This window comes from Peromyscus californicus, unplaced genomic scaffold (assembly GCF_007827085.1).
Source record: "Peromyscus californicus insignis strain IS unplaced genomic scaffold, ASM782708v3 Scaffold_19__1_contigs__length_69161282, whole genome shotgun sequence".
Classification (NCBI taxonomy): domain Eukaryota; kingdom Metazoa; phylum Chordata; class Mammalia; order Rodentia; family Cricetidae; genus Peromyscus; species Peromyscus californicus.
Window position 1 is genome coordinate 41,897,290 of NW_026294491.1, and position 25,058 is coordinate 41,922,347.

General features: G+C 38.9%; 1 pseudogene; it reads right to left on the reverse strand.

Annotated features, from left to right (window-relative positions):
• LOC128113921 (60S ribosomal protein L27-like) overlaps nt 1-5,693 on the reverse strand; it is a 60,853-nt pseudogene extending 55,160 nt beyond the window's left edge.
• Between the last annotated feature and the right edge of the window lie 19,365 nt (nt 5,694-25,058).

Genomic DNA, 25,058 nt, shown 5'->3' on the forward strand with positions numbered 1-25,058 from the left:
TATTAAAGCCGTATTATTTTTAGACAGCTATGCCTACCTTAAAAGAAGTCTGGAAGGACATTAAATCCAGTTGTTACCTTCTTGTCTTAAATAAAATGAGAGTCATTTGTAATTTTGGAGAACTGCCACATCTACATACCTCACAGATTCCTGAGGGAATTACTAAGTTTTATACATATAACAGGTTTTGAGAAATGTCAAATATCCCCAAGTATTCTTTTGTCAAAATGAAGAAATCTTCACAATTATGTTTAACTAATTAGTTATGTCTGACATATTCCATTAACACATACAAAATACTATAAAAGCATTTTCAGGTCAGCACTTTGTAAAATGAATGTTAGTGCTTAGTAAAATGAATGTTTGCTAATTCATCCATGACAATCTTGAGTAGAAAACAAGCTTTTTTAGTTTTTTTTTTTCCTTTTAACTCAGAGTACTTTTGGTAAAAGCACAAGGATGACTATTATCTGTTTGGTTCCAGGGCCTTTTATGATTAGGTAGCTTGATCTAAATTAACCCAAGCATCAACATGGTATAAAAGGTAGACAATGTCTTTTTGTGAAAACACTTTTATATTCATGTCAATTGGAAATAGCCAGGACAGTGTCCAAGGATGCCTGACTACAATTGAGACCATTGTTATTTTGCCTGGTTATGTCAGCAGAGAGCTGTTTGCTAGACTAAGATCACAATAATATTGTGTTGCATTTATTAAGATTTTCTTATAATAGTTTGTATCATGAGCCTTCATAATACTGCCTTATTTTCATCTTAGCACAAATATATAAGGTTATTGATCAATTGTGTTAGCTAATAATAATAATAATAATAGCACAGACACAAAAACAAATGTCTGGAAGCACAGGACCCATGAATGCTTTGACTTACTTCTTGAACCTTAACAGGTTTTCAGTTCTTCCTGACATTTCTGACAAGATCAGAAGTCATATTAATAAACTGATACTACATAATGGCATGTCAAAACTTTGAAATTATTTGTAATTCATTGAAACGTTTTCCTTATGACCAATAAAATGAGGTGATAACCCTTTTATGCCAGGCGATTAACAGGTGTGTTTGCAAGAGCAGTACAAAGAGTTCTTTTCTATGTCCTGCCTGCCTCCCCCCTCCTTTTTTCCACTTCTCTTCTTTCTTCTCCTCCCTCCCCATCCCCTTCCTTCTCCCCACATCCTCATTGTCCTCTTTCCTTTCTCCCCTCTTTAATCTCCTCTCTCCTCCTCCTCTAGCTCTCTCCCTCCTTCTCCCCACTTCTGTCCTCTTTCTCATCCTCCACATCTCCTCCCATCCTCTGCCTCCTTCTCTCTTCCTCTCTTGTCCTTCATCCTTCCTCCTCCAACTCCACCCTCTTCTCCATCTCCTCTCTCCTTTTCCTTCACCCCTCCTCTTCCTCCTCTTCCATACCTCTTTTCCCTCCTCCTTTCCTCCCTCTTATTTCTCTTCCTGTGTCATCTTTCTCTTCCTTTTCCTCATCCTTTGGGATAGAGTTTAAACACAGAGTCTCCTGGCAGGCCCTTGCTCAATGCACAATACCCACAGCCCTTGCTACAGCTTCTGAAAGGGTTAACAAAGTTGAATCTGGAAATACGCACCTGTCAAGTTTGGATGTAGAATCAAATAAAAATATTCATAACCTTCTGAAAATACTAAACTTTCCTTCCTGTTTCCAGTTACCTGTGAGGCTAGGTTTTCATCACATACTTCAATCAAAATATATAATCATAAAGTAAATATAAAAGCAATTTGGAGAACAGGTGTCTCTAAAATTAGATTTACAAAGGCAATGCAGCCTTTCGCATTATATTTTGTGTTTTGGGAAATATTGTTGTTTACAAATATGTTTTGGTATTAATAATTAATTGATTGCTATTGTTTCTAAATGGTTTAACACATTAATTAAAAAAATGAGTCAGGCAGGCCTGGTGATATAGGTTTATAGTCCTAAGTACATGGAAAGCTAAGGCAGGAGGATTGCAAGTTCAAAACTTTTTTGGGATATAGGGGGAGAGAGAAAGGGAAAGAGAGAGAGAGAGAGAGAGAGAGAGAGAGAGAGAGAGAGAGAGAGAGAGAGAGAGAGAGAGAGAGAGACCCAAGGCATATCCTGGTTAACTTAGTAAAACTCTTACTCAAAATAAAAAGTAAAGGAAGTGTTGGTTATATACCATCATAACAGAGCACTTACCCAGCATTGCAAGGCCCTAGGTTCCACCTATAATACTACAACATAAACAATGTAAAATTAAGTTTAAATTTCTATTTTAATTTTAATATGTTAATTAATTGATACATTCATATAAATAAGTGCTTTTTAGTATCTTCAGTGAATTATAAGACTGTATAGACCTAATGTTTGTGAAAAATATTACAAAAATATCACTAAAATACTTATTATTACACCATTGTTCATACAATTGAGGCTTTCATTAATCTGTTGTTTGTGCCATTTATATCCCAGAGTTTTTATTTTTTCTTCAATATATGTTTTCATCATTCAGATAAGCAGATAGCCTCCTTAAGCTCCCAATACTTTTAAAATCATCACAGCCTACAAGGTCAATATATTCTCACTATACTTAAATTTATTTTCTTCAAAAATCACATGGTGATTGATATTGCAATCACATCTACATTGATATTGCAGTTTACATGGGTTCCTGCAAAAGGTTAATGTGTTAAAACCTTGGTTACTACCTATTGGTACAATTGATAGATGACTAGATCAGTAATGGGCTTTTATGAGTTGGTGTCTGGTTGGAGAAGCTAGTCACAAGGAACATGTCTTTGGAGAGTTATGTCTTTCCCAGGACCCTTTCTGTGTCTGCTTCCTGTGTACTACATAAGGTAAGCAAAGTTGCCCCCTAACACCCTTCCAGTATGATGGACTACCTCATTATTTCTCAGAAACAACAGAGGTATATAATCAAGGAATGAGACCTTTGAAACTCTGATCCAAAATAAATTATCATTCTTTAACTTGGTTTATCAGGTGTCTGTCCCAGTAACTGAGAACTGACTAGCACAGAAAATTGGAATCAGTGAGGTCAATGGTACAGTCATTGCTAATGACGTAAAATGTTCATAAACATTTGAGACTGTTTTATGAGAGGAATTTGGGGAAAACAATTTAGGATGTTGTGTGGTGATATTTTGTTGTACTCTAATAAAACTTGCCTGAAGATCAGAAGACAGAGTCAGCCACAAAGTCAGCCACAGAGGTCCGGCAGTGGTGGCACACACTTAATTCCAGTGCTTGGGATCACACATCCTAAATCCAAGCACTAGGAAGGTTGAAACAGGAAGTGATATGGCTGGGCAGAGAAAGGAATACAAGGCAGGAGGAGACAGGAATTCAATCTCTTGCAGAGGCTCTGTCAGACTGAGGAGTTGGTAAGGTAAGAGGTGGCAGCTGTGGCTTGCTCTACTTCTCTGATCTTTCAGCTTTCACCCTGATATCTGGCTCTGGGTTTTTATTATAAGTCCATTTAGGATTTGTGCAACATCTGGTGTCCAACTTTTGGGGCACAAATTCACAAAAAAGACGTAGGATACAAACTGAGAATATTACATGCACTTGATTTCAGAATGGGATGAGGATGCAAATGGTATTTGGGTTAAAGCTGACTTGTGTTACATTGCAACAAAGAACATATCTATATTTTCTTCATACCCTAAGACTTGAAGGGAAGCTGTTTTAAAAGGAAATGGCTCAATAAATTGGCAAATGAATTTTCAAGGTATCCCATCATTCAGGCAGTCATGTGAATCTTATTGGATGCTTCTTGCCAGATTTGCAGTAAGAAATATCAGAACAAAATGATATAAAAATCTTTCCGTTTGGCCAAGAAGAAAGATGTATGTATAAAGTTGGGGATAATTGATGTGTGGTTTTAAAGAGACTGGCACCATTACAAAGAATTCAAGTACTTCACACTAAAAATATTAAAGATGCCCAAGAGTACCTCAGGAGGCAGAAAATCTACTCACTATAGGCTCAATGGCATAAAAGTATAGACTCATTGGAGTTATTTTTCCCTTGAGAAGAAAGCATTGTTGAAGCATGCTGATCATCTAGGACCAACTAAGGGAGGATTTTCCTAGGTTTAAAGTAGCCATGATCCCAGAGAATTCAACTAATATTTTAGCTGGCAGTAAACTTTGGTATTTTCCATGTGATGCTGTCTTGGTAGGTATGCAAAACATAAAAGGTGTATAACTGGGGTCTTTCACCTAGATCTTTAATAAAAACTTCAAGGTTTAGGCAATGTGTGACAGGATTGTAGTCCCTGCAGGTAGCCCTTGAGAGGTCAGTGTCTGAAGCTGTGAAAATGAAGCCTACACTATAGTGGATACAAGAATATTAGATGAAGCAGAGGAATGAACATCTGCAGCATAAAGCCCCAGGCAGTGAGCAAAGCCCATTCAGGAAAGAGACACATGTGGTATGAAGCTAACAAGCTGAAATAAGGCTGAACAAACCCTTTGGAACTCACAGAATGTCATCACACATTTCAGATGGTAGATACATAGCTGTGGGATTACGATAGGTAATCTTGGTTGTCAACTTGACACATTTGGAAAAAGAGACCCTCAACTGAAGAATCACCTCCATCAGATTGGCCTTTGGAATGCCTTTGAGACACTTTCTTGATTGCTAAATGATGTAGGAGGGGCCTGATCCACTGTAGAAAGTCCCATCCCTAGACATGTGGGCCTGGGCTCTATAAGAAAGGAAGCCAAATATGAGCCTGGGGCAAGCCAGCCATCAGTAGTCCTCCACGGTTTCTGCTGCAAGCTTTTGCCTTGAATTCCTGCCTTGGATTCCCTAGATGGTGATCTGTAAAGTGTAAGATGAAATAAAGCCTTTCTTCCCCAAGTTGTTTTTGGTCATGATGCTTATCACAGCAACAGAAACCAACATAGAATAAGAATGTGAATTTTTTGCTTTCCTCTTTGCTGTAGGAACATGTATCTTGTTCCACCACTGTGGAACATTGGAATTATTTAATTTTTCTTTTCAATGATACAAGGGCTTACAAGCAAGAGTTGACGTTAGTGTTTTGATTTATTTTCTTAAAGTCACATACCTCCCTGTCTATTCTGTAATTTGCTATATAGACTATGCTAGCCCAGAAGTCACAGAGATTGACTTATATCTGCCTCCTGACTCTTTGGGATTACAGGTATGTGGCCACCACACCTGGCTGCCTGGAGTCTATGAACTCGACTTTTTTTTTTTTTTTTGATGATGGGAACAAAAATATACCTAAAAGCGAAGCTTCTGGAAAACCATTTGTTCTTCCCTGTCTTGTATCTTTCCTCAAACTTGACCTTGGCCTCCCGCCTGGCCTTGCGTTTCAGGGCTGGGTCTCTAAAAACATCCTTGTTGACAACTGTTTTGTCCAAGGGGATGTCCACAGAGTACCTTGTGGGCATGAGGTGATTGTAGTTATAAACTTTCACAAAGGACTTGATCTTTGACCTCTTGGTGATTTTCTTCTTGCCCATGGCAGCTGTCCCTTTTCGGGGATAGCGTCAATTCCAGCCACCAGGGCATGGCTGTAAGGGTGGTCTTAGGTGCCATCATCAATGTTCTTCACGATGATGGCTTTGCGTCCGGAGTGGCGTCCAGCCAGCACCAGCACCACTTTCCCGGGTTTCATGAACTTGCCCATTTCGACAGCAGGGAGCCGGTACCCAGCAGAAAGGCGAACTCGACTTTTTAAAACAGTGTTGGAACTTTGAAGACTAGTAGAGATAAACTTAATACATTTTATATTATGATTCTTTCAGGGACCACGAATAAAGTTTTACAGTTTGGATAGAAAATGTGACTCTAACGTATTCACGCATTGAAGACTTTCTGCCCAGTTAGTGAAAGCAGCAATGATTACATCATGAGACCTGTGACTTAAACAATCCATTAATTCATCAATAGATCTACAGTTGAATGTATTATGATGAAGTAGTCACAACTTTAAAAGGCAGGAAACGACTGGAATAAATGGCTTAGTGGGGCCATGCCTTTGGAGCCCGTATCTGTCTCTGACTTCATTCTCATTCTCTCTCTGCTTCCAGGTTGCCATAAAAGGAGCAGTTGCATTACTCCCTGCGAATGCTGCCCTGATGCTCTCTCTCACTGTGGACCCATAAAAATGGAGCCTTGTGACTGTAGATAGAAGCATTTGAAACTGTGAGACATATGAATCTTTCCTTTGGGTTACTGTGTCAGGCAATCTGTCACTGTGATGAAAAGCTGGATAACATTCATTCTCTTGTTCTAAATCCTTACATTATCTATGGTGACAGCGCTGATACCGTGGCCAAAAATTAAACTTGATTTGCATTTTAACTTTCTAATCTTCGGCCAGCTATTTATAGCCTCGGTGTGTTGTGGAGACAAAGAAATAACCAGCATCAAATATCCTCTGCTTTTCATGGACAAAGTCACAGAATCTACTTTACATCTTAAATTTGATTATCGTGTGGATACTTTCATCTGTGTAGATATTAAAGATGGATAGCTTGCCTTAGTAATGCTCAAACATTCGTTCTTGCCCTGTAACTTCCTGTCCCCTGGGAGTTAGTTAGAAATGCAGACACTTGCGCTTCACAAATACTTAATCAAAATCTGCATTTTAACAAGTTCCCTAGGAGGCTTATGGCATCATGTTTGTAGCGATGCCATGGAGTTGTCTCAGCTCTAATGATCTCAGCATGCTGCCTTATAATTGGCAAATGGTCACTATATAAATAGAGCTTCCACCACATGTGTTATGTTTCAAGATATTAGCAAAAATATCCCATCCGTCCTGTTTCTCAGTTTCTCTTCTATGTTATTGTTCCCTAGTTAATTGAAATTACCTCCTTTCAGATATTAGAATGGTTCTATGTGTTTTCAAAGTCCATTTAAAAAAAATCATATTTTTTTCTTTTATTCTTTTTGGGAACCTAAGATCCATCATTTCAGTTTCTATTAGGTTTTTTTTTTTTGTCTCCTTGAAAAGACTGATCTGTAAATTTCATCCTCTGTGGAATGATCAGGTGGAGTTGGTACATATTTTCCCTCTCTGTCAATATGGGGACTCATTTTTATGTATTACTGAATTAGCAAAGTGTTCAAACACTGAGCCTCTGGATTCTGTGAATCATCCCCAATTCTTTGGCTATAAAGTTCAACAAAATTTACTATTGTGTAGTTCAAGAGCTTGGCAGAGTAATTGGATATTTTGGAGGAGGAAGAATAAATATAAAATGTATTAATAACTTTATAGGAATTTAAACAAGTCCTTCTAAGGCAGCTAACTCACCTCGGCTGCACTTTAAGAATTGTCTGGGAAAGGTTTAGGAAACCCAAGGATTAGGCCCTTGATAGCTCCTCCATAGACATTAGTTTTCTTAGATCAGTATTGTTTCCAAGTGTCAGCATTTTTTAAAAAACACTTTGCATTAGTTTCCTTTCTTTTTTTTTTTTTTTTTTTTTTTTTTTGGTTTTTCGAGACAGGGTTTCTCTGTGTAGCTTTGTGCCTTTCCTGGAACTCACTTGGTAGCCCAGGCTGGCCTCGAACTCACAGAGATCCGCCTGGCTCTGCCTCCCGAGTGCTGGGATTAAAGGCGTGCGCCACCACCACCCGGCTTAGTTTCCTTTCTATTGCTGTGATAAGACACCTTGACCAAGGCAACTTACAAAAGAAAATGTTTAATTAGGCTCACAGTGTCAGAGGGTTAGAGTCCATGATGACATTGTGAAGACATCATGACAGGAACAGGCAAGAATTCACACCTTGATTGACAAGCAGGAGGCAGAGGGCACACTGGAAATGATGTGAGCCTTGTGAAACCTAAAAGCCCATCACCACAACGCACCTTCTCCAACAAGGTCCCATCTCCTAATCTTTCTGACATAATTTCAAATAGTGACCAAGTATTCAAATATATGAGCCTATAGGGGCGTTCTCATTCAAACCACCACATACTTAGGTTTTTTTGTTGTTGTTGTTGTTGTTATGTTTTTCTTTTTCTCTTTCCATTTCCATGTGTTTGAGTGGTGCATGTGTATGCCTATCTGTATAGGTGAGGACAAGGGAGGCCCAGAGTTCATGTCAAAGATCAAGAAGCCAGGCGGTGGTGGCGCACGCCTTTAATCCCAGCACTTGGGAGGCAGAGCCAGGCGGATCTCTGTGAGTTCGAGGCCAGCCTGGTCTACAAAACGAGTTCCAGGAAAGGCACAAAGCTACACAGAAAAACCCTGTCTCAAAAAACCAAAAAAATAAAAAATAAAAAGCATTCTTGATATTTTTCCTCCATATCCACACAGGCAAGGTCTCTGAATCAATCACAGAGCTCACTGATATGGCTACTTTATCTAGCTACCTTGCTCTAGGAAATCCCTTGTCTCTGCCTTCCCGAGTCAGAATTACAGACTGACTGCAGTGCCACCCAGAATTTACATGGATTCTGGGGATCTGAACTCCAGGTGTCATGACATGGCAGTGTTTTAAGCACTATCTCCCCAGCCCAGAAATACTCATTCAAAATATTCACTGTAGTAAGTGAGCCAAGCTAGAGATTAAGCGTCATTGTTCTTCAAAATGGTGAATCAAAAATAAACATGCCTTGACCAGCCTTGGTTCAAGCAGGGTCCTCTCCACTAAGCTCTTCCTAGGCACCAGTGTTGATGGTGTTTAATACGTCATCCACATCTGTAAGGATTAGTTGACTATCTGTAAGAATTAGAGTTAAATGTTTGTTTTTAACCTTAATAAAGGTTTATTGTATCTTAAAACAGATTCCAAAGATCAAGCAAACTGATGAGGCTACACTGTGAAATAAATTACGTGAAATTAAATAAATATCAAATACAAAGTTAGACATATGTATGTATGTATATATGTATGTATGAACATATGTATGTATAAAAAGAATGCAAACATCAAAGTAGACAACAAGTTCCCCAAACTTTAATCCTAGACAGAATATGATGCATGATCCCAATTGAGCCAAACCACAAACTGGCCTAGTATAATAACCTGCAGGAATAGGACATTTCATTTCTTTCTTAAAGTTTTATGTCATTTTGGCATCCTATCTCATAAATGTTTCATAGCACTATATTTCATATATCATAATATATATGCATTCAAGGCACCAATGTAAATCTTCAAATGCAATAGCTATTTCAAAGTTCTTATGTTTAAATTTTATCAGAAAATTTCCATGAGAAGTTTCAGTTAGGTCAGAAGAATAATAGATTAAATTTTTCAGGTCAATGTCATGTATTTTCTTTGTTCTTGATGACTATTTTAGCCTTGGGGCTAAGGGCTTTTTATTTTAAAAATAATAAGAAATTTAATAAAGGATTGTGACATTCAAAAGCAGCTCAGAATTCACCTGAGAGATTGACAGACCCACAGGGACCTTTGTTGAGGTACTGAGAACCAACTCTACTGAAATTACTGGTTGATTTTCTGAGGAAGGAAGTGGTTTGATTTAGGCTGCACGTCAACAATTTTCCATATCTTGGGACTGAACTTTGTCTTATACATATCTTTGTGTTTGCCTCCTCTGTCTTCTTGGCAAGTAAGATAGCAGATACTTATTTTTGGTGCTAAAATATTACAGCAGAATCCATAATAATCCGATGGCCATTTTGCACATCTTTGCAGAGATAATTAATATAAATGACAACAACAACAGGTCAAATGACCATGATTTTTAAAAACTATATTAAAAAGAAAATCTCAGGCTGAAGAAATGGCTTAGTGGGTGTCCTAGTTCACTCTCTATTGCTGCAAGAAAGACCATGACCCAAAGCAAGTTGGAGAAGAAATGGTTTATTACATTTTACAGGTTAGAGTCCATCATGGATGGAGACCAGGGTAGAGACATAGAGGGGGCAACTGAAGCAGAGGTGATGGAGGAATGCACTTGCTCTCTGTGTCTTGCTCAGCTTGCTTTTTTTATACCACACAGGACCACCTGATAGGGATGAAACTGCATCAGTGGGCTGGGCCCTCAGACTTCAGTCAATCAAGAAATGCTCCCATACTTACCTACTGCCAGTTTGATAGAGACATTTTCTCAATTGTAGCTCCCTCTTCTCAAATGACTCAAACTTTTGTCCAGTTGATTAAAAACTAACCAGCTCAGTGGGTAAACTTCTTACTATGCAAATATGTGTCTCTGAGTTCAAATCACCAGAAATCAAAATCTAGGCAGGGAAGCCCAAATCTATAATCCCATTGCTCCTTCAGAGAGTTGGGAAGCCAGCAGTGGAGACTCTGTGGAAGTATGTGGGCCAAGTTGCCTGGCATAGAAACTCTTTCTCAAGCAAAGCAGAAGCTAAGGACCAACAGTTGAGGTTGTCCTCTGACCTCCATACATGTCATGTCACATGTATACACACACACACACACACACACACACACACACACACACACACACACACACATTTACATGACTGAAAAATCAAATACCATACAAAATAATTTGAGACATTTCCACTCAAACGAATAGAATTCCCCTGCCGCCACCTGGAAATATATGTTTAGTTAATTTTTATGCTTGTGTCGGACATAATAATGCTAAGAACCCAAAAGTTGGGGCTGAAGACATTGTTCAGTGGTTTAAGAGCATGTACTTCACCCTTGGAAGACCCCAAGTTAAATTCCCAGCACCATGTCCAGTGGCTCAAAATTGCTTGTAACTCTAGCTCCAGGTCAGAACCTCTGTGGGCACATGCATTCATGTGTATAGAGACTTAGACATAACCAAAAATAATAAAAGATAAATAAATAAAATAAAAAAAACTTAAAAGTTTACTGTGGTATTGTGGCTTAACCTTGAAATTCTAGCTCTTTGGGAGGCACAAGAATTGCCATAAAGTCAAGGCCAGCGAGCTCCAAGCCAAGCCAAAGCTACATAGGAAGTCAACACACAGCAACAACCACAAGGATATAAGGAGGAGTTTGAGAAATGTGTCCAGTTATATCGGGTTTAAAAATAAAACCAGGGATTACCATAGCCTGGGAGACAAACTCAGAGAAGGAATTATCTACACAAAACCCACAAATCTTATCTGGAACACAGATTTAAGTTACCCTAAATTCCATGTTTCATTGTGGAAGCAGTTTCATGAAGTTTTTCTAGTTTTATAGAACAAAGAAAGTTATAAGTTAAGGCAAGTTTAAAGTACGCTAGTGGTTACATCAGAGAGGTGGTTACAGTGAGATGGGGGAAGTTTTTCTATAGGTCCAAGGTGCTATTGAGCTTTGATGTTGGTGGGAGCTAGCGGTCTGCTAACTTAATAGATTTTAAAATGTCTTTATCTATTCGTCACAAGATGGTAGTTAAACAGAAAGGTGGACAAGGAATCACTGTGCTGGAGGGCTAGAACTAGCTTAAGATAGGGCAACCAGCCTCTAAGCTTATTGCATTGAAATCTCTCCAGGTCACTGAAAATTATGCAGACACAACTTCTTTCTGGGCGTTCTCATTCATGTTGCTTTGTCCCCATCTGTGATGTATTTGAAGCTAGGAATTAGACTCTTTCCAGTGTTGCTTGTATTGATCTATATGGCTTGATTTACTTGATATCCTTTGTTTCCATTTAAATTTTAGTACTGCTTTTTCTGTTTCTATAAAGAGCTATTGTATTTTCCATGGCTATTGCACTGAGTGTTTCTCACTTGTCTTAGAGCTTTTCTGGTTTACTAAGTTATTATATTTGAGTCTTCCCTATTTCTCCTTTGTTTATCTATTTTCTAATGAGATTTGTTTGTTCTCAAGCTCTTGTGATTATGTGCATTTTCATCCTCTGTGGTAGGACAGGCCCATAGAGTCAAGGAAATTGGCTCAAACTAGTTGCTAAGGCATGCATATAACATGCTTCCTTATGAGCCAACCTGGAGTTTGCCTGAAGGCCTAGCAACAGGTGCTGTCAGAGTTCCTGGTTGCTGTCAGAGTTCCTGATCATGCCTAGCCAATGAGGGATGACCATGCAATGCCATCAGAATGGGACACAGCTTGGGTGCAGGGAGGAAGGTATATAAGGCCTTCCTCATTATTGAATAAATGAGTTTGCTGTTTGCCTTCAACTGACTTCTGGTGTCTGCTGTGGATATTGCTCTGTATAAATAAAATGCTGATTAGCCAGTAGCCAGGCAGGAAGTATAGGTGGGACAAGGAGAGAAGAGAATTCTGGGAACAGGAAGGCTGAGTCAAGAGACACTGCCAGCTGCCACCATGAGAAGATGTTAAGATACCAGTAAGCCACCACCTATGTGGCAACTTATAGATTAATAGACATGGGTTAATTTAAGATACAAGAACAGATAGCAAGAAGCCTGCCATGGTCATACAGTTTATAAGCAATATAAGTCTCTGTGTGTTTACTTGGTTGGGTCTGAGCAGCTGCGGGACTGGCGGGTGAGAGAGATTTGTCCTGACCATGGGCCAGGCATGACCGGGAAAACTATAGCTACAGGTGTCTGTGCCATCAACATCTAACCTTCTTACCCCCTCCCCTGAGGGAGCCATTAGTACCAAGCAACATTGGGAGCCATTAGGATCTAGCAACACTCCCCTGTTTATAGATTCTGTATAGGTACATTCTGTGGTACTGGCTTAATGGTCATATGTTGCTTTTGGTTGTGGACAGTCTTGATTTCTTCTTTACTTTTAAAGTGTAGCCTCAGTGGAGACAGTAACTGCGGCTTCTGTTTTTTTTTCCTTTCTTTTTTTTTTATTAGTTTATAAATGGTGTGCAACATGTTTTGATCAAATTCATCCCCCATTAACTCCCCCAAGATCCACCCTTATTTGCTACCTACCCAATTTGCATCTTGTTTTTTTCTTTAACCTATCAAGTCCAAATTATGCTATTTAATTTGTGCTGCCCATATATTCTTGGATGCATGACCTTACACTGGAAGTGGAAGTATTGTCAACTTACTAGGGGCCATTCTCAAAGATAACTGACTCTCTGTCCCACTAGCTATCAATTGCCAGTAGCTCCTCCACTAGGGGTAGGCCTGTGTGCTTACCCTGACCCATTTCCTGCACTGGGATTTAGACTGGCTTAAGCTTCCACAGATTTTAAGCAAGTTGCTATAACCACTGAATTCATATGGACAACTGCTCTGCTGTGTCTGCAAAATAATCTTATTTTACTAAATGGAAATAGTATTAAACCAACTCCCAATGACTTATCATTATATCCATTGATGATGCATCTCTTGACCTTCATCAGAGAAGCCTTTTTTCCTCAGAAGAGTGATTAACACAGAGACCTACAACTGGCCAAAGCACAGAGAATAGGAACATGTAGAATGTTAAGCCCTAACTGGGACACCTATTTCACATCCACTTCTCTCTAGGTTCAGGGATCATTACAGAAGATGGTGGGAAGGAGTATAAAATCCAGAGGTGGCAATGACTCCAAGTCGATTATTTTCTCTCAGAGCTTGAAATACACCATTCCAAGTTCCCTTGGCTTTATTTTTGCTGAGAAGTCTGCTATACTACTAATAGATTCTCTTCAAATGATTTGATATTTCTCTTATGTGGTTTTCATCATTCTTTCTTTGTTCTATACTTTTAGTGTGTAGTATACAAAGTGAAAAGGTACTTTTATAGTCATCTCTATGTGAGTTTATAAATCTTTCCTGTTTCTTGATTTCTACATTTTCTCCATGTTGTGGGAAAGTTCTTATTATTGTCTTGCTGAATAAGTTTTCTATGCCTTTAGTCTGAAAATTTTAAAGCTTTTGTTTTTTAAATACCAGAGATTTGTAAATATGGATTCTCACTCATAATCTAGAGGCTTTTAAAGTTGTTACATAATTTTATTTTTTTCTTTATTACCATTTGAAGTAATAAATAATCAACCTTTTATCCATACACTGGTTTCCTATCCTTTGTCTGATAACATCTGTTAGTGAGAGACCTGGTTTTTATTTTCATTTTTGTAGTGAGCTTTAATTTTCTACATTTTGTTTGCTCTTTTTCCTTGATTCTCTCTTTGTTGAACTTCTCATCTAAATCCTATGTTGTCTTCCTTATTTTACTCAGTTATTTATATCCACTTTGAGACAGTTGATTATTTTTAATATTAAACCTGATGTTTTCTTGGGTTCAGAATTCTGTTATTGAAATTTGTGAGAACTTACACTAGTCACAATGCCTTGGAATTCTGTTATTGAAACTTGTGAGAACTTACACAAGTCACAATGCCTTCTTTCATTCTGTTTGTGTTTCTATATGTATTTTGTGTCTGTTGTGGGATTTCTTCTACTTCATATGCAGAGATTCTCTGTGAACAATATCATTTGAGGACTTAGTACTCAATACAACTTAGGAATGAGAAGACAGTATAGTAACAATGTCGATACCTAAACAAAGCAGTTACGTGTATAGAGTCAGAAGCCTTGCACTACACTCCCAATAACAATAGAAATAAAGGGGCAGCAATAATGCTGAGCAAACCAAAAGGGTAAAAGCTAATGAAGTTAAGAGTAGTATTATTAGAGTGGTAATAAGAGGATGGGAGAGAGGAGAAAGAAAGAAGCAGAAAAATAGAAAAGAAAAAATATGAATGTAGATATGGAAAAAATAAAAGAACACATAATAAAAAATGTAAAACAGAACAACAAGGAAAAAATTAAAATTTTCTCTTTTCTAGGGACCTAGACATATCATTTCCTTGGGCCTCTGGTTCTAGAGTACAGTAGGTATGAAGGTGGAATGCAGTGACTTACCAAGTTTCAGAAACATTCAACATTTCAAAGAGACTAGGTACTATGGAGACTGTGTCCTGCCCTGCCTTGTCTGTGAATGCAAGGTGAGCCATGACAGGGTGAGGCATGACCATGTACCCTGCTGGACTGTAGTCACTGTCAGGGAACTCTGTGTGTGGTCATTAGAGGTTAAACTTGAGGCTACACTGGTACGTGTCTATTCACACCTAAGGGGCCTGAGAGGGGATGTGTAAGCAGTAACAGCACATATCTTCCAAATGCATCTGCACATCAATATGTGCATGTGGCAAGAAAAAGCTCTACACCAGGGGCCTGTGATGACCCATAGGCTCCAGGGCTTTGAGGGGGGAGGGGAAGCGGGCAGTTCCTGCTCTACTCATCACTCTACTCCCTAAAAATTAAAACACACATGGTGTGCATGGTGTGACTTCTCTCTCAGAACTCAGATCAGAGACTTTAAATATAGAAACTCCTTCCCTTTCTTCTGTGAAGCACACCATGGTTTGTGCCTCATGGATTTATGTCTGTGAATGGTGTCTAATAGTTATATGGACCTATACTACCTGGCGTAGAGAGGGAAGAGGAGATATCTTTGCAACGAGGAGGAGATATCTTTGCAACTTGGGGATAAAGAAATGCCAGTAAGCTCAGACAATAAGATCCCTTTGAATGTATCCCCCTCATATGGTTCCTGTAATTAAGCTAAAAAACTCAGGGGACCCCATTTAACTCAGCTTGCCATGACAAAACTCCCGTTTTACACTATAATATTTACAAAGCATCTCTTTCTGTGTTTGTGGAGGGAGCCCTTTGCCTGCTATTCCAATCAGCTCTTCTCCCACCTTGCTACCAGTCCTTGCTACTAGAGTTCTCTTTTTTCTTATAGTTCTAAAATCCAGTATTTCTGTCATGGAACGGTTAATGACTGTTACAACCCACTGATTCCCATGACACCCCAGCTCTCCCTGCAGCCACACACCTATTGTTTGGAGTCGGTCTACTGGACATATAGTAAAGTACCAGTGCCTTCAGTCTCTCATCTTCTTCATCACCTACGTGTTAGTTTATTGCTCATCAAATAATAAAAGATTTTTTTATCCTATTACAATTGTATGCTATTACAATTCTATCCTACTACAATCTTGTTTTGGAGATTTCATTTTAATTCTATTTTCCCAGCACTGATTTCCAAGTAATCTTCCTCCTCTGGCACCTGATGCCCAATTTATCAATTTCTGGTGTCCAACTATAAGTGTTTGGGGACTCTGTTCGGTATAATTTTTAAAATGTAGCCTTAGAAGATTCTACTTTCTCAACTGAATTTCATTGTTCTCAATGTACCTATATCTTTACTAAAACTTTGGCAAATATAGAGTCCTTGGGACGTGTTGTATCTGATAGAAATGCATTTTACAAATGCTATCTATGCATTCCTCTCTTCTCTACATTCCTGAGAAAGGAAGTATCTTAACTCTATCCTTTGATTACAGCCTTACAGACATTTCAGCCTTAAAAAGTAAATGTTAATTGCCAATACTGAGTTGAATTTTAACTAAGGTTGATGACCTTCCCTTTATTAATATTAATATTGATTGGTTCAATCTAATTTACTAACAATGAAGAGAAGGTACAGACATTGTACATAGAGTCAGTAGCATTTGGATTTACAGGAATTAGGGCTTTCGATGCTAGCCTTTTCACTTTCTGAAAGACTTTCATTTATCCATGACTTGTAGTTGTTCTTTCCAAGCAAAATATGTACAGAGGAATGTCTATTAAAATAGATTCAAAATACATCATACAGAGCCTAAGGGGAAATGGCTTGTTGATATGAACCTAGGCAGTTCATGGCAGCCAGTGAAATGGTATCTGGAAGGGCATTTGCACATAAACAAAGAGTTTTCTTCACTATGGCGTGCTCAAGCTTTAGAACTACGCAGTAGTAGAAAAATAGGAGTCTGCTACACTTGTAGCAAGTCGGTAAAATCCAGCCATTTCCCTTATTTTCAATGCAGTGATCACAGATTTACAACAAGTCAAAGGACTTTCTGTATGGTGACTGCCATGAGCTCACCAGTGTAGAGAAAAGCAGTAGCAACCTTAAGGAGCCGAGAGCTTCGAAGGTCCTTGTCTAGGTCTCAGAGCACAGATCAGTCCCTTCATGTGTCCAGCTTTACTTCATTGAGCATTTACCACAGCCCTTTGCAAAATACCCTAATTCTGTAAAGGGAATACAGGGTATAGTTCTTGCCCTTTAAAAATTGCAGTATTTAGTTGGAAGAAAGAGGATGTTTCTGTTGTCCCAAGTAACTACTGTCTGTCTGTAGCACTGTGTGATTCTCTCAGGAGTACCTTCAGCCTCTGTGTAAAATAGAGGTCTCCTCCGAACCAAGAAGCTAAGGTTCTGAAACTGCATCCACAGCCAAAGAAAGAAAGTTCAAGACAGGAACAAAAACCATTGAATTAAAAAATATTTAGTGTGGGGCTGGAGAGATGGCTTAGTGGTTAAGACAACTGACTGCAGAGGTCCTAAGTCAACTCCCAGCCACCACATGGTGGCTCATAACCATCTGTAACTGGAATGAATGTACTCTTCTGGTGAGCAGGTGTACATGCAGACAAAGTGCTCATATACATAAAATACATAAACAAACCTCTAAAAAATTCAGTGTTGTTTATTGGAGCACAATAAAGAAGACTTTATTAGGGATGGTGGTGGTAGGAATTATATTGCAAAGGGTTCTTGAAGTCGGAGAGATGGGTTTGGCTTAGCTCTGGCCACAGAACAGGAAAGTACAGATTTATAGCTAAGGATCAGAGGATGGCAGATTACTGAGAACAAACATCAGGAGTAGGAGGAAGTCTGCCTATATTACCCTAACAGCATTCTTGCTGAAGACAGGGCAAAGTGATCAGTTATCACCTGGGGGATAATGGAGGACAAGTGTCCAATCATGTATGGAGGAACTATGGGAGGTGGGGGGGTTGTTTAAACTGACTTAGTGGGGGTTCTTTGCTGAAACAATTTTACAACACTGCACAGATGGTCTAGCAGAAGGTTCAGGAACCTGACTTACATTTGGACAGGCAAACAATCTTTGTCACTGTCCATTTCTGCTCTGCTTGTGCAATTTTATTAAGGAAAAAGAGACTGTGGGAATGGATTTGAACCTGACACACTGGGATCCAACTGTACTAAACATTTTAATTTTGGACGTTGCTTCTCCATGGGCTTGGCATTTCCCCCTTCTATGTCAGGGCTGCTTCCCACAGAAAACACAGGGCTTCAAAAGCCGTGCTCCTTTGAGTCAATCAAACTGTCTCCAGTTGGGGTATCTGAGAGCCATGGTGGCAGTCGGTGGAGGGTGTGTGTGTGTGTGTATGTATGTGTGTGTGTGTGTGTGTGTGTGTGTGTGTGTGTGTGTGTGTGTGTGTGTGTTTGTGTGTGTGTTTAGCTCAAGATGAGCTAAACAAAATTAGAGAACTGGCAAGAAATGAAATGTCGAAAGGACAAACTGAACAGGCAAGAACACTACTCTGAAGGGGAGGGATGGGAGGATTTTCAAACGCTGGGATGAGATCATGGGAAATTAGGGAAGTCCATAGAAGGACTCTAGGCTGGAGACTGGGGAATGTGACGAGACCAGGTGGTGGAGTCAGGCTCCCTCATATCCTCCCACAGACTGAGAGACAGGGGCCCTATCTCTCCTAATAGTTACTTCTCCAAAGGATGGCTCCCTGATCTGAGAGCGCTATCACTGGATTATAGAAGATTTACATCTCAAAGGGACAAAGAAAAATTTTACAAATTTGTTTTCCCAAGTAAATGCACTAAGGAAAGGAAGATCAAGAATTCAATGTGATGAAGGTATCTGTATAAAGTTTAGTTAAACTAAGGATTACATTTAGCATGTATTGGTTAGACACACAAGGGTACAATATGTTCAATGATTTGCCTCTGTGTGTGTGTGTGTGTGTGTGTGTGTGTGTATGTGTGTGTGTGTGTGTGTGTGTGTGTGTCCCTCTTTTTCTGTTCCTATGTTTGATTTCTCCCTCCCTTCCCCACCTCTGTTTCATTCTTCCCATCTTTGTCTCTTTCTTTGCCATGAAACTAAGTCTTTATATCTTTAAATCTGGATGGCTTGACTGAGGCTATTTGATTGAAGATCAAATTATCATATTAATCATAGATTGACCAATAAACGATTAGAGTGTGGTGAAATGTATTTAGCATAACAGTAAATATAATTGAGCTTACCATTTAAAAGGTAATTAAGATGTGTTGTGGGAAGGAATAAAGTCATTATTAGTTGCATAAATATCAAATGCCCTAAACTAACTATGGATACTTTATAATATGGGTCAAAATAAAACATTTCTATATGAACTTTTCCTGGAGGAATGCTAGCAAATGTCCACTCTCCCCAGATAGGGCATCAACAACAGGCAAAGTAGCAATTCTACCAAAGTCCAATTGAGCCAATGAATCTTATTAGGTTTTACTTACAGGAGTATGGGTGAGTGTTTATTCACATGAGAATGAGTGACCCCCACCAAAGCAGCTTCATCACAAAAAAGTCTCATCCTAGCTTGGATGTTGACAGATTCCCTGCTTCAGTCAAACTCCCACACTCGATATACTCCAGCACTTCCCAGGACTGTAGCATCACTTGCCGTGAAGGGGGAATTACACATAGTTGACAGGGAGGTCCAGGAAGAAGAGGTTGGGATCTCAGGTGGGAGTGTGTCAGATGACCTTCCCACCCCTCTTTCTGTGATAGAATGTCAGCAAGTCCAGTCTTAGTGGCATCTAATGGAGGTGTTAATAGTTAATGTACTCAGAGGGCAGAATTCCACAACAAATATGCAAGATAGATTTTGATTAAAAATGGTTGTGAAAGATAGTATATAGAAATAGTATTATTTTCCTAAATGGGATATAGAATATTTGGCATTTCCTATGTTAAGGTTAATATAAAAGACTAAAATATTTTTGAAGCATAAAAATGTGATTAAGATCCAAAGTAAAATTTGATGTTAGGTCACTATTTAAAGAAATATATTCCAAAATATTCTTAATATACCCTGACTCCATTTCATTGTTTGTTATGTTCATTGAAATCTTTGTATACAGTCTTCTAGAACATGATCTATTATGTATTTTAGTACAGGTTCCACCTACTGGTAGCATGTTGTTAGCAGATATACTAATACATAATCTCCCAGGATCTGACAGAAAAATCTAGTTGTGTATGATCTCTATTCACTCTTATGGGGCTAGTACTGGGCTATTGATTGTCTACTTGTAAAGCCAAGCAAAGAAACTTACTTTTAAAGGCCTATACATTTAAGAAAGGATATGTTTACATATTTTAAAATCTCTCTCTCTCTCTCTCTCTCTCTCTCTCTCTCTCTCTCTCTCTCTCTCTCTCTCTCTCTGAGTGTATGTGTATGTGTACCCAAAGTGGTCAGAAAAATGCAGTGGATCTCTCAGAGTTAGAGTTACAGGTGATTGTAAACCATTCAACATGGGTACTGGGAAGTACACTTGAGAAAGATACTCAAAATTTTTCCACCAAATTCTATGATTTCATTTATTTATAGACCTCTCTCTGAAACTATGGTTGTCAATGCCTGGGAATGATTTAAGTTTTAGATGAAGATCTCAATTTCTTTTGACTACTTTAAAAATTATATCTGCTATACCAATCTTCACATTTTGTTTCCTGCCTACTTTGCTTTGCTCTTTTGAGGTTTTGAGTATCCTCGAGTTTAGAAATCTTTCTTTGCTTAACACTCTTGTGCCACTATAATTGGAATCATTGTTGATTTCAATATGGATTGTCAGCCATTTGTAGGCTTCTTACTGGTATACCGGTGTTTTTTATCGACTCATATGTACTGGACACCTGGCTTATGGAGGAGATCACACCAGTTCTCTTGATGTGTTCTCACACTATGCCCCACATACATGGATGTAGATGTTCTGAGCAACCATTCACCCCATTTTTACATTTTAATTAATTAATTTTATTTGGAGGGGTTGTACACATGCTCTGATGGGCACATCGAGGTCAGAGAACAACTTCATGGAGTTCTGGGGATTGAACTGTGGTCATCAGACTTACATTGTTGGGCAGCAAGTACACTTATTTGATGAGCCATCTCACTGGCCCGTAGACATTATAGATAACCATTTTAATGACATTCTTCCTATTAACCGTGATCATACTTCTTGTAAAACTTTTTCATGTTGGCTAAACAATGACAATTACTGAGACTACTTGAACAGTATTATTCTACACTTCTCTACAGGTAAGGCTCCATGCCATTCTATACTGTGGCTGCACTTGTCTTCCACACACTTGCATATACCCCAAACCTGTAGTGGAGGAAAATTCCTTGTACTACTAATAGAAATTCAGTTGGAACTTACTTTTTCTGTTTTGGAGAATTTAATTGCCAAAAGAGAAGAAGAAAGGGCCTAAGTATTAGAGACATAAAGCATACAATTTACAGTCTTCTCTTTCAATGGAATAAGAGAATAATAAAACTCTTCTTCCATCAGAAATAAGAGGAGATGAAGTTCTTCTTCCATATGAACTGATGTACAGTGACTGCCCCGGAGAGACAGCAGGAAGCATGCACATTAATGCATGCAAAGACTGCTGAAGAGAGAGCTGGGCGTCCCCATACTAATGTATGCTGTGACTTCCCTGGAGTGACAGTTGGGAGTCCTCACACTAATGTATATATTGACTGCCATAGAGAAAGAGCTCAGATCACAGGCCCTGATGCAGTGTACATGCCTCTCACTGCAAACAAAGTGTCCTAATAAAAAGACATGGGTAAGTCCCAGAACTAAGGACATGATGGAGGAGGGTCTGACTTGATTTGTACATACATACATCATGCCTGGCAGTGGCTCCCTTTGGTTCAGATGCCTCCTGAGTCTGTTTTATCCATGCTGACAGGAGTGAACTGACAAGATACCTGTGGGTCATCAAATATGCATTCATTATTGAACTGATATAATACCTCTCTTAGTAGCCTGCTGTGCTTCTCATGAAATTTTAAATTGTACACCTAATTTCTTGATAGGTCCTTGTGTGCAGAAACAGTAAATCCCAATATGGACCCTGAAGGAGAAGGCAGGGGAGAAGAATGGCAGGGCCTGTGCTTGATATCTTTGGCCCTGGCCAAACTATGTTCAATTTAAATGCACATGAACAGGGCCACATTCTGGTTGACAAATCTGGTTGAATCTCTTAGAGCATGGGGCAGGACATTCAGGCAGATGTTACTTCCTTATTCATTTGCTTGCAGAAAACCCTGTGAGGAGTCACCATCCAATTATTTCATCAACAATCACTCATAGCAGCTCATATTTGAAACCAGTGGTCTAGTCCTCAGCTTAAATATGCCCCTCTCAGATTTACTATAACTATGACACCCCAAATCATGGGCACACAGATATAGTGGTGGCCTGCACAATATCAAGCCAGTCAACATTTAAACATGGAGGAGGGATGGGCTCATGGGCCTCACTCCTAGATGATAAGTTATTGATAGTTGATTGCTTCTGGGAGAGTGAGAGTCAATTTTCTTTAATGGTGTGGGCCAAGGGAGATGAGCCTTTATCCAGTGAATGGTCACAAATTCATATGTCTAAGGACAGCACACATTGGAGTCAATAGGTGATAAAACAAGCAAAGAGAAGATACACAGTTGGGAGGGAGTGCAAAAGTAAAGGGTGGACCTGGAAGAAGTTAGGAGAAAGAATAGCAGGTCAATATGATCAAAATAAATTATAAGCATAGATAAAATTCTCAAAGAATTACTAAAATAGTACATAGTAAAAGAAATGTTTGTTGAATGGATGAATGAATATACAATGCAGTTATACCTAAAAGCCCCTTGTATTTGTTTGGGTTGTCTGATAGGGACTCAAGGTCCAGATTCAGGCTTGCCTTGCATTCGTAATTCTCCTGACTCGCCTCTCTGAGTGCTGATATTACAGGCTTGTCCCACCATGCCTGGTTTCTCATGTTCTGTTGAGGCCATCTTTTTGAGTGAAACTGAGTTTTACTCATTTCTATTTAAGTTGTAGATTTTAAAATAATCTGCATATGATGGAGGAGGAAAACCAGGATGCTGTGTGGCTTTGCTATTTGCCTCACTTGCTCAGAATTTATTCTTCTGATGATATGGGCCATGTGGGTTGCTCCTATTTTCCTGCCACATTTTAAAAAAACTGTATTTCATCAAATTAGAATACAGCAAAACACAATTGCCATTGATCTCCCAGTGTTAAATGAAACCTTAAGCAATTCTCATCTACCAATATATACAATTTATTCTTCAACAGATCAAAGGAAAAATTGAAGCATCTGGTATCAGTTTCTCTTATATTTATTTAAAGTCAGATTTCACAATGTTCTGGCCCAGTTGAAGGATAATGGCTTTCCCACTGATTGCCTGTTGTCCATACTTTCAAATCTGACCCTTCTTTAACTCTTATAATTCAGAGAAATAGCTCATGAGTGTTATAAATGCTCACACCATGTGCTACAAGCTATATTTTATTGCTTGTAAATAAAATTAAAAGCAAGAAAATAAATTTATATATTTTCATGTCTTATAAAGCATTATAGGGACATACTAACATACTTATAAAACATTATAGGGACTACTAACATCCCATGCCTGTAATTCTGCACTTTGGAAAGAATGGCTGAAAAACCTATCTAGTAGTTATTATTACCATTAAAATGGCCCTATAGTTTTAAGTGGCAAGGAAGGCAATGCCTCCTTCAAGGTAAAGGGGTAAATAAAACAAGCGCTTATTTTGGTCCTTATTGACAGATGGCATTCCAATGAGTAAATGACCATGGGGAGAGTAGGAGATTTATGAAATAGCAAAGAATCTAGAGTATGTCCAACTTCACCTAAGAGAGTAAAAGTACTTGGTAGAAGGATGTATTTAAATTTTGAAAATTCTTTAGAAGTTAATAATGAGATATCCTGGGGCTCTGTTGACCCTTGCAACAGATCCAGCCTTCCTCCCTTATCCCATCCCTTTGTGTCAACAGCCAATACCCAGAGGCACTCTCTATCTAGGAACCTGCTGGCCATGACAGCTTGGAATCAGGGTGATCTTCTCTCTTCTTCTAGTCCTTCATTGCAAATCTCCTGGTCTCATCCCCAACCCTCTAGGAGACTACTTGTAGGGTCCTGCCTTCTCTCTCTGTCCTCATTTCACGAGAGCTTCATTGACTCTCCCTGCAGACCCAGCTTTCCTCCTTCCTACACACCTTCTTACATCTGAATCTAGCCCACCCCCATTCCCCAATATCTAGAAACATGTTCTACTCAAAACTCCCAGTGACCACACTTGGCAGGGAATCAGAAGCTATCTACCAGGCAACCAACAGCCACCACACTTCCCTAAGATTCAGAGAGGGCAACAGACACCAAGTGATAGAACATCCACTCAACAAAGATAAGACCAGGTATCATGTCTAGAATCATAGTCATCTCAAGTTCAGATGCCTAGATGACAGTGCAAAAACACAACCACTAACAGCCAGGACAATATGTCTCCACTAGAACCCATCAATACTAATATCTAATATAAAGAATTGTGTTGGAATTTTGATAGGGATTGTATTGAATATGTAGACTGACTTTTGGTAAGATGGCCATCTGGATGCTAGTATGGAGAAGAATGCAAATAGATCCATATCTATCCCCATGCACAAAATTCAAGTCCATGTGGATCAAAGACATCAACATAAATCCAGTTACACTGAAAAACTTAGATGTCCACCAACAGATGAATGGCTAATAAAAATGTGGTAATTCAAACAATTAAATAATATTCACCTGCTTAAAAAATTATGAAATTCACAGGTGAGTGAAAGGAGTTAGCAAAATAAATTTGAGTGAAGTAACCTAGACCCAGAAAGATAAATATGGTATGTGTTCACTTATATGTGGGTGTTAGCTTTTATGTCTTCAATAAACAGTCTCCAATCCAGATAACCACAGAAGTTAGGTACAGCATAAGGAACTAGGAGAGGGAAGTATCTTCTGAGGAAGTGGAAATAGAGTAGATATCTAAGGCTGGGTGGGGTTGAGGGGAGAATGGAGTACTATGAGAGGGAGGGGGGATAAGGGAAGAAGAAGATAAACTAAGAGCCATTTGATGAGTCCTATGGAAACCCACTACAGTAGAAGCTTCTTAAAATGCATACATATATGAAAGAAATCTATGTGGACTTA